This window comes from Hyla sarda, chromosome 3 (genome assembly GCF_029499605.1).
Source record: "Hyla sarda isolate aHylSar1 chromosome 3, aHylSar1.hap1, whole genome shotgun sequence".
In the NCBI taxonomy this organism is placed as follows: Eukaryota; Metazoa; Chordata; class Amphibia; order Anura; family Hylidae; genus Hyla; species Hyla sarda.
In genome coordinates, this window is record NC_079191.1 from 389,690,507 (window position 1) to 389,710,737 (window position 20,231).

A 20,231-nucleotide genomic window follows, 5' to 3' on the forward strand; every position below is an offset into this window, starting at 1 on the left:
GAATGAACTTTTGCAGTTCCTTCCCTGTGTGACTCCGTTTGCTAAGGCAAACCATGTGAAGAACAGCTTGACACCGCCGTGCCCTACACACATGGTACAATGAAGGGCCACTGAGATTTGGATGTGCAGTGGAGGCCGAGGACACAGTGGAGGAGGAGGAGGAGGCGGCGTCGCACACTGTAACAGGACCAACTGCCTGGGAGCGAGAGCGTGGAGGAGGAAGCGATGTGACCTGTCGAAGTTACTGTTGTGGCTGTGCAGGAACCACATTTACCCAGTGGGCCGTAAAAGACAAGTATTGTCCCTGCCCGTAGTTACAGCTCCACACGTCGGCGCTGCCGTGCACTTTTGAACACACCGACAGGCTCAAGGACTGGCCCACCTTCTCTTGTACAAACTTATGCAGGGCTGGTACTGCCTTCTTCGCAAAGAAATGACGACTTGGGACTCTCCACCTCGGCTCGGCACAAGCCATCAAAGGTGCAGAGTCCACCACTTGAAAAAGGAGGGACTGCAACACCAGCAACTTGGACAGGAGCACATTCAACTTCTGCGCCGTTGGATGAGTGGGCGCATACTGTTGTCTCTTGGACATGGCTTCGCCAATGGATTGTTGGTGGAATGGCTGACTAAAAGCGGGAGAAGCAGGAGGAGGGTTTGACACACAGCTCCTTTCGGCTGAGGTGGTGGAGCCTTGGCTGGATGAAGGAGGGAGCTACATCGGAGCCACGGTTCTCCCAGGCCGCTTTATGGTGGCGAAGCATGTGTTGATGCAGGGCCGTGGTGCCAACATTGGGACCCTGGCCACGCTTCACCTTCTGCCGACAGATCTTGCATGTGGCTATGTGAACCTCCTCCGGATGCCTTATGAAGAACTTCCACACCGCCGAGTAGCTGATTTTCCCACCCGCAGTCCGCACTAATTGGCTGCTACTGGCGCCATTTCCAGGAACCCCTGTTCCACTACCTCCCGGAAAGGTAGGCTGCCGCGAAGCAGGAGGTCTCCCCCAGGCACGTTTGGCTGCTGAATTTCCACTACTGCCACCATGCAGACTGACAAACGTGCTACCGCCTTGCTGCCTCAAGGGCAACCTGCAACTCTCTTCTCCTGATGATGATGAAGCCCCTTCTGCACCCGGCTCCCAATTGCGATTGGCTTCATCAACATCAACAGGTGTGTGCACATCACTGATGTCCTCCACAGGTTCCCCAACAGTGTCTGCTTCAGGACCCTGAACTCTTGCAACACCGCCTCCCACGTCACTCTCCGCATCACTACTTGGCCGCCTAGCGGAGCAAGCGGCGCATGTCTCCTCCCCTTCTTGGCTGTCCAGTAGCTGCTGACTGTCCTCTATTAGATCGTCCTCAGTAAATAGTGGAGCTGAACCCACATCATAAGATACTTCTTTAGGAGAGGGAACAGCATAGGACAAAGGCAATGGGAGGACAGGGACTGCTCCCGGGCCATGCCAACTGAGGGTTGTGTCTGAGGAACCCACCGACTGTTGACTGGGGGTGTCAGATGTCACTTGTGATGTGGATGAGCATTTTAACCAATCGACAACGGCAGATGGGTTGCTGGTGGAGACACGACCCCTGGCTGATAACGGGAGCTCAGGCCTCTTGCTGCGACTCCTGCTGCCACTCGCCCCTAGTCTGCTGCCAACTCTGCCTGAAGTATTTAGATCTCTGCCACTCCTCTGTGCATGTCCTGGCACTTCTCATACATACTTTATGATGCATTTACGATTGTATTACAATACGCTACACTACTCTTTAAACAGTATTTGTCTAGAACAGCAGCAGGTGATTACTTACGGCTGTCCTTTCACAGTATGTAGGCCCTTTACAGATTAACATATACAAGATGGTACAAAACTTGGATGAACGTATACGGTATGCACTGATGAGGGCAGTAATATGCGTAACTATACGCAGAAAAAACTCAGCATTTTTGTAAAACACCAGCCGGTGAATACTATTGTTTGGATTTTGACGTTATGGAGCACCTTGAGAGATTAACAGGTACTAAATGGTACAATACTTGGATGTACCTATGCGCAGTGGCGTACCAAGGGGGGGGGGGGCGGGGGGCGGCCCGCCCCGGGTGCCACTCTCAAGGGGGGTGCCAGGGGCGGACTGACCCGCCGCCGCAACTACTGAGGATCTGGGACACTCATCCCAGATCCCCTGCAGACAGCGGTGCCTTCTCCTGTATGCGCGATACACGCACATACAGGAGAAGGCGTCCCCTCTGTGTGAGCCGCATCTGTAGCTTACACAGAGGAGACGTGACCTCCGCCCCCACGCAGCACGCAGTACAGGCGCTGGTGACGTCACTCATCCGACACCTGTACTGTGGAGGGGAGAAGACGCGGGCCCTGCAGCTGAGGAGATCGCTGCGTGGGACATCAAGTGAGCATCCTCTTTATTAATTTTTTAACCCTGCCTAGGGAAGGGGGGGTGCTCTGTATATACCTATGGGGAAGGCAGGGGGTGCTCTGTATATACCTATGGGGAAGGGAGGGAGGGGGGGTGCTCTGTATATACCTATGGGGAAGGGAGGGAGGTGGTGCTCTGTATATACCTATGGAGAAGGGGGGGGTGTAGCTCTGCATATACCTATGGGGAAGAGGAGGGTGTAGCTCTGCATATACCCATGGGGAAGAGGGGGGTGTAGCTCTGAATATACCTATGGGAAAGAGGGGGTGTAACTCTGCATATACCTATGGGAAAGAGGGGGGGTGTAGCGTAGCTCTGCATATACCTATGGGAAAGAGAGGGGGGTGTAACTCTGCATATACCTATGGGAAAGAGGGGGGGTTTAACTCTGCATATACCTATGAGAAAGAGGGGGTTACCTACCTATCTGCCCTTTTACTGTGCAGGACACCAAGGAGGGCATTATTACAGTTTGTGGGCCTATAGATGGGCAGATTGTGTATAGGAGGGGAGGGCACTTAAAAATGCAGAGGCTGACATGTTTTTCCTGCAGATGTTAAGAGATCCACATGGTGGTCTTATCCGGACAGAGAAGAAAAGGAAAGAGGACGCCGCTGATCAGAAAAGACGTAATTGTGAGTCCCAAAATGTAACTGTAATCGTTTATATGGTATACACATCCTGTGTACAGCTGCTATCTACTGCCATATGGTCTTGAATATAATCCCTTATATTGTATACAGATTCTTTATAGTATATTGGTCTGTGTATAGTGGTTTTATTCAGTACAGTATGGTGGTATTATTCAGTTATTGTGCGGTGGTATATATTTACTCCATGTTTACCAGTATTATTGGTCATTGAAATTTACCTACTTTAAAGTGTTTCTTACATACCGGTATATACATTTAAATTTATTGTGCGAGGGAATTGGGTGGAATAAGAGCGTGGCAGAAGATTGACGAGCTGCAGAGTCTAGCAGGGGCCCTTGCCTTTTTTCTGGTCTGGGGGCCCGAGTGTTGTCAGTCCGCCCCTGGGGGGAGGGGAGGGAGGGGGTGTAATTAAGGGGGGGTGGGTGCATGTGTGTGTGTGTGGGAGGGGGGGTTGCCAAATAAAGGTGTCCGCCCCGGGTACCAAATGATCTAGGTACGCCCCTGCCTATGCGGTTTGCACTGATGAGGGCAGTAATATGCGTAACTATACGCAGAAAAAACTCTGTATTTTTGTAAAACACCAGCCGGTGAATACTATTGTTTGGACTTTGACGGTATGGAGCACCTTGACAGATTAACAGGTACTAAATGGTACAATACTTGGATGTACCTATGCGGTAGGCACTGATGAGGGCAGTAATATGCGCAACTATAGGCAGAAAAAACTCTGTATTTTTTTAAAACACCAACCGGTGAATACTATTGTTTGGACTTGCACAGTATGTAGCCACTTGACAGATTAACAGATACAAAATGGTACAAATGCACTACAGTCCACTGAACAATCACGTATTTCTGAACAGCAGCAGGACCCAACAGTGCAGCACCACAAAAAAAATAAAAAATACAGGGATTAAACCCTAAATTACACTCTGCCACACAATTCTGAGCAGCAGAAGATTTGTAGAGCAAAATAAAAAACTCAATTGGGCTGAAAAATGATGAGGTAAGATGCTTCAGAAAGTTCAGGCAGCTTGGAGATCTGTATGAGGCAGCTGACAGCTATCTGCCCCTCTCTGCTGCAATGCTCAATAACGTGAATAGGAGGTTTAGCTATCAATGATCCTTCTCAGAGTAACAGCTCAGCACTCTGCACTCCTGCCTTTCAACAATGCTGATGTGACTAGCAGTTGCAGTGTAACGCTGTGGTATGAGCTATTCACACGCACACAGTCCCGTCCTCTCCATCTGAATGCATAGATGAAATGAAGAGAGGCAAGATGGCCGCCAATTATATAGGGGCTGTGACATCACAGGGGTCAGTGAACACTGATAGGCTGCATCTCACATGTGATTAAGGGTCATCCCGCCTACCTTCATTCCCGCCGCTGTTTCCTGGCCTCCCATAATCCCCTGCCCCATGTACTCACATGTGGATCCGCCATCTTGGGTCTCCAATAGCCTGGAACACTGTAAAATGGAGTTTAATGAAGCGGTTCGCACGATAGAATCGCAGCGATATTGGTATTCATTGCGAATCTAATTTTTCATGAAATTCGTAACGAATTCGGGTTCCTCAACTTCGATTCGCTCATCTCTAGTGACCAGTGTCGGGCAGCTGCTGCCAAGGCAAATAAAATCATGGGGTGCATCAATAGGGACATAGATGCCCACGACAAGGAAATAATTTTACCGCTGTACAAATCACTAGTCAGACCACACATAGAATACTGTGTACAGTACTGGGCACCAGTGTACAAGAAAGATATAGTGGAGCTGGAGAGCGTTCAAAGACGGGCAACCAGGGTAATACGGGGAATGGGATATAATGGAGCTGGAGAGCGTTCAAAGACGGGCAACCAGGGTAATACGGGGAATGGGAGTACTACAGTACCCAGAAATATTATCAGAATTAGGGTTATTTAGTTTAGAAAAAAGAAGGGTTAGGGGCGACCTAATAACTATGTATAAATATATCAGGGGACCGTACAGAGATCTCTCCCATGATCTATTTATACCCAGGACTGTATCTATAACAAGGGCGCATCCTCTACATTTAGAGGAAAGAAGGTTTCTACACCAGCACAGACAGGGGTTCTTTACTGTAAGAGCAGTGAGACTGTGGAATTCTCTGCCTGAGGAGGTGGTCATGGTAAACTCTGTAAAATAATTTAAAAGGGGCTGAATGCATTTTTTGAGAATAATAACATTGCTGGTTATGTATACCAGATTTATAGGGACAGAACGTTGATCCAGGGATTTATTCTGACTGCCATATTTGGAGTCAGGAAGGAATTTTTACCTCTAGTATGAGGGTTTTTTGCCTTCCTCTGGATCAACTCAACTCAGTAGGGACTTATTAGGGTTATAGGTTGAACTTAATGGACTCTGGTCTTTTTTCAACCTTATGAACTATGTTATGTCATCCATATCCGCCTTGACCACCCCCTGTCCATGAAAAAATAGTAAATCAAGTTTACCAATAGATTTCCCCGCAGGGTCATCCAATAGTTCCCATTTTTCCCATGCACTTAAAATATTCCCAAAAGCTTTATTGATAACTTAGCACCTAAAATTAAAACATCACTGCAATAGCCTATTGCTAATGTGCAATGAATAAATATAACTGAGTGGGATAATTCCCATCTACTGTAGGTATAGTTGAATAAGTTCTGAGTGTGTCTGCAGTACACACTCAGTTGCTTCCATAGGCTGGTTGCACAATATTAAAATCCTGTTACTCAGCCCCCCTCGACATGTTTCACTACTGCTGTAGCGTTATCAAGAGGCAGCGGGCATCTGAGTACACAGCGCTGCGTTTGGGGTTTTAATACCTCGGATGTTGACGTCACTGATAGTCTTTAGGCCAATCACATGCTCTTTTCCTGTTTGATAACTACTCATAGGTCGGTGTATTTTGATGGACACCGGGTCTGTGCAATAGAGCGACTCATGCTGTGAGTCATATGTGTACGTCACATGCGTACTCTCACTTGCGCTAAAACTTAGTGTTGTTACCTGCTCGTATTGTCTCTCTCACGAGACCAGGCGGCCGCGTCCTATGTGTGTTCGCGTATGCGCGAACAAATAGTTTTGCCTGCTCTCAGATTCCTCGGGATTCCCGTCATGTGCGCGCTGTGACCTACGCGAACACTTGGTAAATTTAAGCTATAGAACTAACTATGCCTGATCAGATACACAGTCCCTTGTCCTACACACATAAATGGTACAAGGTGTGACATTACATTATCTACAAACTCAGTGTATATCTTATTCTACAGAGGGAGTATTAAACTATAAATCATTAAAAGTGGAGCGGGGGGGGGGGGATAAAGGGGGGTGAAAAGAGATTGGAAAAGGAAAAGAAAGGAGGGGGGTGTTTAGGTGAACTATTGGATGAGGGGAAAAGTGGGGGAAAGGAAAAAAGGAGAAGGAGAAGGTAAGTATTATAGTAAATAGTTCCCTCTTTATTATCAGCTTCAACGTTGTATTAGGTACTCTACCCTTAATAAATAGTTTTGTATTTATATTACCGTATTTATCGGGGTATACCACGCACCGGCCTATAACACGCACCCTCATTTTACCAAGGATATTTGGGTAAAAAAAGTTTTTTACCCAAATATCCATGGTAAAATGAGGGTGCGTGTGTGCACGTGTATACCCCGATATACCCCCAGGAAAGGCAGGGGGAGAGAGGCCGTCGCTGCCCGCTTCTCTCCCCCTGCCTTTCCTGGGGTCTAGAGCCCTGCTGCCGGCCCTTCTCTCCCCCTGGCTATCGGCGCCACTGCCCGTTCTGTCCCCCTGACTATCGGTGCCGGTGCCCCATTGCCGGTGCCGATAGCCAGGGGGAGAGAAGCGGCGCCGACAGCCAGGGGGAGAGAAGGGGCAGCGGCACCCATTGCCGGCGCCGCTGCCCCGTTGCCTCCCCCCATCCCCGGTGGCATAATTACCTGGGTCGGGTCCGCGCTGCTGCAGGCCTCCGGCGCGCGTCCCCTGCATCGTTGCTATGCACGGCGTGGCGCATGACGTCAGTGCGCCGCGCCGTGCATAGCAACAACGCAGGGGACGCACGCTGGAGTCCTGCAGCAGCGCGGACCCGACCCAGGTAATTATGCCACCGGGGATGGGGGGAGGCAACGGGGCAGCAGCGCCGGCAATGGGTGCCACTGCCCCTTCTCTCCCCCTGGCTGTCGGCGCCGCTTCTCTCCGCCTGGCTGTCGGCGCCGGCAGTGGGGCGCCGGCACCGATAGTCAGGGGGTCAGAACGGGCAGAGGCGCCGATAGTTAGGGGGAGAGAAGGGCTGGCAGCAGGGCTCTAGACCCCAGGAAAGGCAGGGGGAGAGAAGCGGGCAGCAACAGCCTCTCTCCCCCTGCCTTTCCTGGGGGTGTATCGGCGTATAACACGCACATAGACTTTAGGCAAAAAATTTTAGCCTAAAAAGTGCGTGTTTTACGCCGATAAATATGGTATGTTGTTTATTAATATTTGATTTTTGTATAGTTTCAGGTTCAGCCTCAAAGTATACTACATCCACCCATAGGATATCCCCGCTTATCCCATTTCTTCCATGGTAGGTGTAATTGTAAATTATTCCTGTTTTCTTCTTGCAGCGTTAATTAAGATGTTGAACAGGATATTAACACTAAGTTGATATTAGTTACCAATTGTCCATATTTATTTCATTATCCTACAAATGGTCAATATGCCATATCTGCCTATTTTTTTCCAGGGAAATAATTAACAAGATTATTAAAAGTTAGCTATTGACTAATGTGACTAATATTTCGTCTTTGTCTATGCAGCTCTATCAGGTGCCAAATAAGTAGAATTCCTTGTGTTAAATTGTATACCTTATTTTTAGGTAGGCAGGTTTTTACAAAAAAGCAATAAAAGTGAATTCTTCATTCAAACCATGAGGATTCAAAGTCTTAAGCCGGTGTATCCATTTGGCCTCTTCCTTTAATAGTTTACAGTCCAGATTGCCCCCTCTTGGGCCCAATCTTGGTTTGATAAAACCCCAGAATTTCAAACATGTCAAGTCTCCTCTATGTATATCACGGACGTGTCTAGCTAATGGGGTATCAGCCCCCGTCCGGATCGTACTTAGGTGTTTAGACACCCTTCTTCTTAATTGTTGCATGGTTTTGCCCACATAAAACATAAGGCAACTATATTCTGCTATATATATCACTCCTGTGGTCTGGCAATTTATAAACTCTAATTTCAAACTTTTTACTGTCATGTGGGTTTATAAATTCTTTCTTCTTTGGTATATATCTACATAACGTACATCTCCCACACGGAAAAGATCCTCTTATTTTAACCACGTTCCCTCTGATTGTATTTTTACTTTTTGTAGTGACTGTGCACCAATCTCTCTCTAATATTCTGTCCCTGGCGATATGTCACGCTAGGAACCGGGGTGAGTACTTGTTGTAAATCCCCATCTGTCATCAAGATTGGCCAATATCTCTTTAGGATATCCATGACTTGTTTATTATTTTGATCGTAGGTCCCAATACACCTCACAATTCTGTGTTGTTCCGTGGGTGTCTTATTCCTCAATAGATCTAATCTGGGTGTGTCTCTAGCTCTGGCATACGCTCTATGCAGAAATTTCTTTGGATAGCCTCTGTTGATAAATCGCTGGTAGAGTAAATTACTCTCCTCTATAAAGGCTGCCTCACTCGAGCAGTTGCGCTTCGCTCGCAGGTATTGTCCTATCGGGATCCCATCTTTAACCCCTTAAGGACCAGGCCATTTTACACCTTAGGACCAGAGCGTTTTTGAACATCTGACCACTGTCACTTTAAACATTAAAAACTCTGGAATGGTTTTACCTATCATTCTGATTCCGAGATTGTTTTCTCCTGACATATTCTACTTTATATTATTGGTAAAAATTTGTCGATACTTGCATCGTTTCTTAGTGAAAAATTCCAAAATTTGATGAAAAAAAAGAAAATTTAGCATTTTTCTAACTTTGAAGCTCTCTGCTTGTAAGGAAAATGGATATTCCAAATAATTTTTTTTTATTCACATATACAATATGTCTACTTTATGTTTGCATCATAAAATGTACATATTTTTACTTTTGGAAGACACCAGAGGGCTTCAAAGTTCATCAGCAATTTTCCAATTTTTCACAAAATTTCCAAAATCACAATTTTTCAGGGACCAGTTCAGGTTTGAAGGGGATTTGAAGGGTCTTCATATTAGAAATACCCCACAAATGACCCCATTATAAAAACTGCAGCCCCCAAAGTATTCAAAATGACATTCAGTCAGCATTTTAACCCTTTAGGTGTTTCACAGGAATAGCAGCAAAGTGAAGGATAAAATTCACAATCTTCATTTTTTACACTCGCATGTTCTTGTAGACCCAATTTTTTAATTTTTACAAGGGGTAAAAGGAGAACATTTATATTTATATTTGTAGCCCAATGTGTCTCGAGTAAGCACATACCTCATATGTCTATGTAAAGTGTTCGGCGGGCGCAGTAGAGGGCTCAGAAGCGAAGGAGCGACAAGGGGATTTTGGAGAGTACATTTTTCTGAAATGGTTTTTGGGGGGCATGTTGCATTTAGGAAGCCCCTATGGTGCCAGAACAGCAAAAATCCCCCACATGGCATACCATTTTGGAAACTAGACCCCTTGAGGAACGTAACAAGGAATAAAGTGAGCCTTAATACCTGGCAGGTGTTTCACGACTTTTGCATATGTAAAAAAAATAAAAATAAATTTCACTAAAATGTGTGTTTCACCCCAAATTTCACATTTATGCAAGGGTTAAAAGCAGAAAATACCCCCCAAAATTTGTAACCCCATCTCTTCTGAGTATGGAGGTACCCCATAAGTTGACCTGAAGTGCACTATGGGCGAACTACAATGCTCAGAAGAGAAGGAGTCATATTTGGCTTTTTGAGAGCAAATTTTGCTCGGGGGGCATGTCACATTTAGGAAGCCCCTATGGTGCCAGGACAGCAAAATAACCCCCACATGGCATACCATTTTGGAAACTAGACCCCTTGAGGAACGTAACAAGGGGTACAGTGAGCATTTACCCCCCAGTGGTGTCTGTCAGATCTTTGGAACAGTGGGCTGTACATTTTTAATTTGCACAGCCCACTGTTCCAAAGATCTGTCAGACACCAGTGGGGGGGTAAATTCTCACTGCACCCCTCATTACATTCCGTGAGGGGTGTAGTTTCCGAAATGAGGTCACATGTGGGGTTTTGTTTTTTTTGCGTTTGTCAAAACCGCTGTAACAATCAGCCACCCCTGTGAAAATCACCTCAAATGTACATGGCGCACTCTCCCTTCTGGGCCTTGTTGTGCGCCCCCAGAGCACTTTGCGCCCACATATGGGGTATCTCCGTAGTCGGGAGAAATTGCATTACAAATTTTTTCCCTTTTACCTCTTGTCAAAATGAAAAGTATGGGGCAACACCAGCATGTTAGTGTAAAAAATTTATTTTTTTTACACTCACATGCTGGTGTAGACCCCAACTTCACCTTTTCATAAGGGGTGAAAGGAGAAAAAGCCCCCCAAAATTTGTTAGGCTATTTCTCCCGAGTACGGTGATACCCCATATGTGACCCTAAACTGTTGCCTTGAAATACGACAGGGCTCCAAAGTGAGAGCACCATGTGCATTTGAGGCCTGAATTAGGGATTTGCATAGGGGTATTCTACGCCAGTGATTCCCAAACAGGGTGCCTCCAGCTGTTGCAAAACTCCCAGCATGCCTGGACAGTCAATGGCTGTCCGGCAATACTGGGAGTTGTTGTTTTGCAACAGCTGGAGGCTCCATTTTGAAAACAGTGACGTACCAGACGTTTTTCATTTTTATTGGGGAGGGGAGGGGGTTTGTGTAGGGGTATGTGTATATGTAGTGTTTTTTACTTTTTATTTTATTTTGTGTTAGTGTAGTGTAGTGTTTTTAGGGTACAGTCACATGGGCGGGGGGTTACAGCAAGTTTCTCGCTGCGAGTTTGAGCTGCCGCGCAAAATTTGCTGCATTGCAAACTTGCAGCCTGATACCCACTGTAAGTCCCCTGCCCATGTGAATGTATCCTGTACATTCACAGCGGGGGGGGGGGGAGGGAACCTCCAGCTGTTGCAAAACTACAACTCCCAGCATGCACAGTCCATCAGTGCATACTGGTAGTTATAGTTTTGCAACAGCTGGAGGCACACGGGTTGGGAAACACTGAGTTAGGAAACAGACAATGTTTCCCAACCAGTGTGCCTCCTGTTGTTGCAAAACTACAACTCCCAGCATTCTCAGGCATGCTGGAAGTAGTAGTTCGGCAACATCTTTAGAGCCAGATGTTGCCGAACTACAACTCCCAGCATGCTTGGAGTTGTAGTTTTGCAACATCTGGAGGACTACAGTTTGTAGACCACTAATACAGTGGTTCCCAATCTGTGCCCTTCCAGATGTTGCAAAACTGCAACTCCCAGTATGCCCAAACTGTCCAGGCATGCTGGGAGTTGTAGTTCTGCAACATCTGAAGGGCCAGATGTTACAGAACTACAACTCCCAGCATGCCTGGACAGTAAGGGCATGCTGAGGATGTGTAGTTTTGCAACATCTGGAAGGGCACAGTGGTCTCCAAACTGTGGACCTCCAGATGTTGCAAAACTACAACTTCCAGCATGCCCAGACGCCAAGGGCTGTCTGGGCATGCTGGGAGTTGTAGTATACAGGGTCCCAATACAGCAATTCATGTCGCTTTACGGCGACGTGCATTGCTGTAAAGGGCCCGACCGCGGCTGAAGATCAACTCACCTGTCGCCGCCGCCGTCTTCATCACAGGGATCCGGGTCTTCAGGCACGAGGTAAGTACCGGGGCTGGTCCCCAGCACTCCCCCGTCCCCCGCTGCGTCCTCCGGTCTTCCTCCCGTCCTCTCCGGACTTTCAGGGGCCGGCAGGACGGGAGCAAGTAACCGCCCCCCCCCCCCAACCGACGGATCGCAGGGTATGGGAGGAGGTGGCAGGCTTGCCACCTCGCTCCTATACTTTAGCATGGTCCTGGCTGTCTGTGACAGCCGGGATCATGCAAAATTACCGGGCGGTTGGGTCCCAGAGACCCGATCAGCCCGGTATCGCCGCAGATGGCCCCCCTTGGCGTTTGCCCTGGATGCCTGCTGAAGGATTTCAGCAGGCATCCAGTTCCGATCTCTGCCCGGCGAGCGGCAGGGACCGGAAAAGGCCATTGTTACGCCGAGCGCTCCGGGTCCCCGCTCCTCCCCGGAGCGCTCGCTACACTCTCGCTCCCGCAGCGCCCCGGTCAGATCCACTGACCGGGTGCGCTGCGATACCGCCTCCAGCCGGGATGCGATTCGCGATGCGGGTGGCGCCCGCTCGCGATGCGCACCCCGGCTCCCGTACCTGACTCGCTCTCCGTCGGTCCTGTCCCGGCGCGCGCGGCCCCGCTCCCTAGGGCGCGCGCGCGCCGGGTCTCTGCGATTTAAAGGGCCACTGCGACGCTGATTGGCGCAGTGGTTCTAATCAGTGTGTTCACCTGTGCACTCCCTATGTATACCTCACTTCCCCTGCACTCCCTCGCCGGATCTTGTTGCCATTGTGCCAGTGAAAGCGTTCCCTTGTGTGTTCCTAGCCTGTGTTCCAGACCTCCTGCCGTTGCCCCTGACTACGATCCTTGCTGCCTGCCCCGACCTTCTGCTACGTCCGACCTTGCTTCTGTCTACTCCCTTGTACCGCGCCTATCTTCAGCAGTCAGAGAGGTTGAGCCGTTGCTAGTGGATACGACCTGGTCACTACCGCCGCAGCAAGTCCATCCCGCTTTGCGGCGGGCTCTGGTGAACACCAGTAGTGACTTAGAACCGGTCCACTAGCACAGTCCACGCCAATCCCTCTCTGGCACAGAGGATCCACCTCCTGCCAGCCGGCATCGTGACAGTAGATCCGGCCATGGATCCCGCTGAAGTACCTCTGCCAGTTGTCGCTGACCTCACCATGGTGGTCGCCCAGCAGTCACAACAGATAGCGCAACAAGGCCACCAGCTGTCTCAACTGACCGTGATGCTACAGCAGCTACTACCTCAGCTTCAGCAATCATCTCCTCCGCCAGCTCCTGCACCTCCTCCGCAGCGAGTGGCCGTCTCAGGCCTACGACTATCCTTGCCGGATAAATTTGATGGGGACTCTAAGTTTTGCCGTGGCTTTCTTTCACAATGTTCCCTGCACTTGGAGATGATGTCGGACCAGTTTCCTACTGAAAGGTCTAAGGTGGCTTTCGTAGTCAGCCTTCTGTCTGGAAAAGCTCTGTCATGGGCCACACCGCTCTGGGACCGCAATGACCCCGTCACTGCCTCTGTACACTCCTTCTTCTCGGAAATTCGAAGTGTCTTTGAGGAACCTGCCCGAGCCTCTTCTGCTGAGACTGCCCTGCTGAACCTGGTCCAGGGTAATCCTTCCGTTGGCGAGTACGCCGTGCAATTCCGTTCTCTTGCTTCAGAACTTTCCTGGAATAATGAGGCCCTCTGCGCGACCTTTAAAAAAGGCCTATCCAGCAACATTAAAGATGTTCTGGCCGCACGAGAAATTCCTGCTAACCTACATGAACTCATTCATCTAGCCACTCGCATTGACATGCGTTTTTCCGAAAGGCGTCAGGAGCTCCGCCAGGATATGGACTTTGTTCGCACGAGGCGTTTTTTCTCCCCGGCTCCTCTCTCCTCTGGTCCTCTGCAATCCGTTCCTGTGCCTCCCGCCGTGGAGGCTATGCAAGTTGACCGGTCTCGCCTGACACCTCAAGAGAGGACACGACGCCGCATGGAGAATCTCTGCCTGTACTGTGCCGGTACCGAACACTTCCTGAAGGATTGTCCTATCCGTCCTCCCCGCCTGGAAAGACGTACGCTGACTCCGCACAAAGGTGAAACAGTCCTTGATGTCAACTCTGCTTCTCCACGTCTTACTGTGCCTGTGCGGATATCTGCCTCTACCTTCTCCTTCTCCACTAAGGCCTTCTTGGATTCCGGATCTGCAGGAAACTTTATTTTGGCCTCTCTCATCAACAGGTTCAACATCCCAGTGACCAGTCTCGCCAGACCTCTTTACATCAATTGCGTTAACAATGAAAGATTGGACTGTGCCGTGCGTTACCGCACGGAACCCCTCCTAATGTGCATCGGACCTCATCACGAAAGAATTGAGTTTTTGGTCCTCTCCAATTGCACTTCCGAAATTCTCCTTGGACTACCCTGGCTTCAACACCATTCCCCAACCCTGGATTGGTCCACAGGGGAGATCAAGAGTTGGGGTACCTCTTGTTTCAAGGACTGCCTTAAACCGGTTATCAGTACTCCCTGCCGTGATCCTGTGGTTCCCCCTGTAACCGGTCTCCCTAAGGCCTATATGGACTTTGCTGATGTGTTTTGCAAAAAACAAGCTGAGACTCTTCCTCCTCACAGGCCTTATGACTGTCCTATTGACCTCCTCCCGGGCACTACTCCACCCCGGGGCAGAATTTATCCTCTGTCCGCCCCAGAGACTCTTGCTATGTCTGAGTACATCCAGGAAAATTTAAAAAAGGGCTTTATCCGCAAATCCTCCTCTCCTGCCGGAGCCGGATTTTTCTTTGTGTCCAAAAAAGATGGCTCCCTACGCCCTTGCATTGACTACCGCGGTCTTAACAAAATCACGGTAAAGAACCGCTACCCTCTACCTCTTATCTCTGAACTCTTTGATCGACTACAAGGTGCCCACATCTTTACCAAACTGGACTTAAGAGGTGCTTATAATCTCATCCGCATCAGAGAGGGGGATGAATGGAAAACGGCATTTAACACTAGAGATGGACACTTTGAGTATCTGGTCATGCCCTTTGGCCTGTGCAACGCCCCTGCCGTCTTCCAAGACTTTGTCAATGAAATTTTTCGTGATCTCTTATATTCCTGTGTTGTTGTGTATCTGGACGATATCCTGATTTTTTCTGCCAACCTAGAAGAACACCGCCAGCATGTCCGCATGGTTCTTCAGAGACTTCGTGACAATCAACTTTATGCCAAGATGGAGAAATGTCTGTTTGAATGTCAATCTCTTCCTTTCCTAGGATACTTGGTCTCTGGCCAGGGACTACAAATGGATCCAGACAAACTCTCTGCCGTCTTAGATTGGCCACGCCCCTCCGGACTCCGTGCTATCCAACGTTTTTTGGGGTTCGCCAATTATTACAGACAATTTATTCCACATTTTTCCACCATTGTGGCTCCTATCGTGGCTTTAACCAAAAAGAATGCCAATCCTAAGTCATGGCCTCCTCAAGCGGAAGACGCCTTTAAACAGCTCACGTCTGCCTTTTCTTCTGCTCCCGTGCTCTCCAGACCTGACCCATCTAAACCCTTCCTATTGGAGGTAGATGCCTCCTCAGTAGGAGCGGGAGCGGTCCTTCTACAAAAAAATTCTTCCGGGCATGCTGTTACTTGTGGTTTTTTTTCTAGGACCTTCTCTCCGGCGGAGAGGAACTACTCCATCGGGGATCGAGAGCTACTAGCCATTAAATTAGCACTTGAGGAATGGAGGCATCTGCTGGAGGGATCAAGATTTCCAGTTATTATTTACACCGATCACAAAAATCTCTCCTATCTCCAGTCTGCCCAACGGCTGAATCCTCGCCAGGCCAGGTGGTCTCTGTTCTTTGCCCGATTTAATTTTGAAATTCACTTTCGGCCTGCCGATAAGAACATCAGGGCCGATGCTCTCTCTCGTTCCTCGGATGCCTCGGAAGTAGAGCTCTCTCCGCAACACATCATTCCTCCTGACTGCCTGATCTCCACTTCTCCAGCCTCCATCAGGCAAACTCCTCCAGGGAAGACCTTCGTCACTCCACGCCAACGCCTCGGAATCCTCAAATGGGGTCACTCCTCCCATCTCGCAGGCCATGCGGGCATCAAGAAATCCGTGCAACTCATCTCTCGTTTCTATTGGTGGCCGACTCTGGAGACGGATGTTGTTGATTTTGTGCGGGCCTGCACTGTCTGTGCCCGGGATAAGACTCCTCGCCAGAAGCCCGCTGGTCTTCTTCATCCTCTGCCTGTTCCCGAACAACCTTGGTCTCTGATTGGTATGGACTTTATTACAGACTTACCCTCATCCCGTGGCAACACTGTTGTTTGGGTGGTCGTTGATCGATTCTCCAAGATGGCACATTTCATCCCTCTTCCTGGTCTTCCTTCTGCGCCTCAGTTGGCAAAACAATTTTTTGTACACATTTTTCGTCTTCACGGGTTGCCCACGCAGATCGTCTCGGATAGAGGCGTCCAATTCGTGTCAAAATTCTGGAGGGCTCTCTGTAAACAACTCAAGATTAAATTAAACTTTTCTTCTGCTTATCATCCTCAATCCAATGGGCAAGTAGAAAGAATTAACCAGGTCCTGGGTGATTATTTACGGCATTTTGTTTCCTCCCGCCAGGATGACTGGGCAGATCTTCTACCATGGGCCGAATTCTCGTATAACTTCAGAGTTTCTGAATCTTCTTCCAAATCCCCATTTTTCGTGGTGTACGGCCGTCACCCTCTTCCCCCCCTCCCTACTCCCTTGCCCTCTGGTTTGCCCGCTGTGGATGAAATAACTCGTGATCTTTCCACCATATGGAAAGAGACCCAAAATTCTCTCTTACAGGCTTCATCACGCATGAAGAAGTTTGCTGATAAGAAAAGAAGAGCTCCCCCCATTTTTTCTCCCGGAGACAAGGTATGGCTCTCCGCTAAATATGTCCGCTTCCGTGTTCCCAGCTACAAATTGGGACCACGCTATCTTGGTCCTTTCAAAATTTTGTGCCAGATTAATCCTGTCTCTTATAAACTTCTTCTCCCTCCTTCTCTTCGTATTCCTAATGCCTTTCACGTTTCTCTTCTTAAACCACTCATCATCAACCGTTTCTCTCCTAAACTTATCTCTCCCACTCCTGTCTCCGGTTCTTCAGACATCTTTCCTGTAAAGGAGATACTGGCCTCCAAAAAGGTCAGAGGAAAAACCTTCTTTTTGGTTGACTGGGAGGGCTGTGGTCCTGAAGAGAGATCCTGGGAACCTGAGGACAATATCCTAGATAAAAGTCTGGTCCTCAGGTTCTCAGGCTCCAAGAAGAGGGGGAGACCCAAGGGGGGGGTACTGTTACGCCGAGCGCTCCGGGTCCCCGCTCCTCCCCGGAGCGCTCGCTACACTCTCGCTCCCGCAGCGCCCCGGTCAGATCCACTGACCGGGTGCGCTGCGATACCGCCTCCAGCCGGGATGCGATTCGCGATGCGGGTGGCGCCCGCTCGCGATGCGCACCCCGGCTCCCGTACCTGACTCGCTCTCCGTCGGTCCTGTCCCGGCGCGCGCGGCCCCGCTCCCTAGGGCACGCGCGCGCCGGGTCTCTGCGATTTAAAGGGCCACTGCGCCGCTGATTGGCGCAGTGGTTCTAATCAGTGTGTTCACCTGTGCACTCCCTATGTATACCTCACTTCCCCTGCACTCCCTCGCCGGATCTTGTTGCCATTGTGCCAGTGAAAGCGTTCCCTTGTGTGTTCCTAGCCTGTGTTCCAGACCTCCTGCCGTTGCCCCTGACTACGATCCTTGCTGCCTGCCCCGACCTTCTGCTACGTCCGACCTTGCTTCTGTCTACTCCCTTGTACCGCGCCTATCTTCAGCAGTCAGAGAGGTTGAGCCGTTGCTAGTGGATACGACCTGGTCACTACCGCCGCAGCAAGTCCATCCCGCTTTGCGGCGGGCTCTGGTGAACACCAGTAGCGACTTAGAACCGGTCCACTAGCACGGTCCACGCCAATCCCTCTCTGGCACAGAGGATCCACCTCCAGCCAGCCGGCATCGTGACAGCCATGACGTCATGGGACGTCATTGGTCCTTAAGGCCCAGGGTGCCATGACGTCCCAGGACGTCATTGGTCCTTAAGAGGTTAAGAGGTCTTGGATGATGGCTTCTGTACTCTAAAAAGCTATTTGTAGATGTAATCTTCCTGTGAATCTTGGTATTAAAACCGCCTCCAGGCTCAAGAGAGATCTTCAAATCTAAAAAATTCAGTGATTGAGTTTTGATTTCTGATGTGAAATGCATACCAATAGTATTGGTATTGAGCGATCTAACAAAGTCGTGAAATAGGGGGATGGTGCCGTCCCAAAATAAAATAATATCATCAATAAATCTACCCCAAAATAAAATGTGCTTGGTGTATTCTCCGTGTGTCTCAGAAAAAACAATGGTGTCCTCCCACCACCCTAAAAATAAATTTGCGAAATTCGGTGCACAAGCTGTGCCCATCGCTGTGCCTTTGATTTGTAAATAAAAGTGTCCATCAAAAACAAAATAATTGTGTGTTAGAAGAAAACGTAAAAGTGTAGTGACCAATTCATTGTGGTTTAGGAATTGTGTGCCACGTGTATATAAGTAGTGCTCTACTGCCTTAATCCCCAATTCGTGCTGTATATTAGTATACAATGCCTCCACATTGAGGCTTGCAATAAATGTGCTTGGGGGAAAGGAGAGCTCCTCGAGTCTGGAGACGGTGTCAAGGGTGTCTTTGAGATAAGAGGGTAATGTGGTGACAAAGGGGGCCAAGATTTGATCAATGTACAAACTGATACCTTCAGTGAGGTTGTTGTTCCCTGAAACTATAGGGCGACCTGGAATTGGATTTTTCATCTTGTGAATTTTTGGCAACGTGTAAAACGTTGCCAAGGTGGGTGTCTCATTGAACATTACTTTGAACTCTTCTTCAGTAATTTGCCCTGTACTCTTTGCTTCCATCAGAATCTCTCTGAGTTCCATAACGTATGTTGTGGTTGGATTTGTATCCAAACATTTGTATGTGTCCCGATCTCTTAGTAATCTTAATGCCATATTCTTATAGTCCTCCTTTGTCATGAGTACAATATTGCCCCCCTTATCGGAGGGCTTTATCTCAAGATTTGGACCAATCGCGAGCTCATCAAGAGCTTTAAGCTCTTTCCTCGTTAAATTGTCGTTGTGATTGTTAAATCGTAACTGCTCCAATTCATTTGTCACCATTCTTACAAATGTGTCAATATTATTATATTGGCTTATTGCTGGGGTTGTTTTACACTTAGGTCTCCCTGTTTTATTCTCCTCCAGCAAGTGAACCAAATCGGTAAGTACCTGTTCATCTTGTTTTTTAGCTTCCATTTCATTATGTACTTTGTTTTTGTGTTTTTTGTACAATGCGAGTTTTCTCGCGAACAAATTGACGTCTTTAATCCATGTAAATGCATCATATTTGGGGGTTGGTGTAAAGGATAACCCTGTCCTTAGTACTGTCAATTGGTCTAATGTCAGTACCTCTGTAGTTAGATTAAAGATTTGCATCTCATTATCTCTATTTACATTTGTCTTGGGTACAATGGATTTTGGAGATATCCCCATTTGTCCCTGTCCCTTAGTTGGATACCTCCTGCTAAAAAAGAGGGCTGTGAATTGGAAGCTCCCATTGTAGTAGCAGGTATTGCCGTTGTAATCATGGGTTGTAGGATTGAAGAAGTTGGTTGTGAAAGTGATGAGCAAGGCAATGGCATAGATGTAGTTAAGCTTGATCCTAATGTTACTACATTGGTAGGTGTAGGATTTAGTGGCCATATTTGTTGTTGAATAGTGGGGTTCACTTGCGGATTACCCCCTATATTTTGAGAATTAGCTTGTATTTGTTGATTATGTCCTATACCATATGAGTATTGTACTTGTTGATTATATCCAATATTCTGTGAGTTGGGTTGATTCCCAACTAGATGGGTTTCTGTATTAGAATTGGCCTTATTATAGGGTCTCCGATAATTAGGTTTCCGTTTGTTCTTATTTTTAGATCTACCTGAAGTAGGGACTTGGCCTCCATTCGCTAATTGATCGTCCGATTCGGATACTTCAGATTCTGATATATCAGTATAAGTTTTATGACTTGGACCGTTATTAGGGCCTCTCTTCACGTATATGAGACCTGTTTCGAAGTCTCTTTTGTCTCTGATATAATTACGGTGTTTACGCTCTTTAATCTCTGACTGGAAGTCTTCTATGTGTTTTTGCAATTTTTGTTCTAGACCTCCAAAATCTGATTGGGGTCAGAACGTTTGAATCTCTTCCAGTTGTCCTT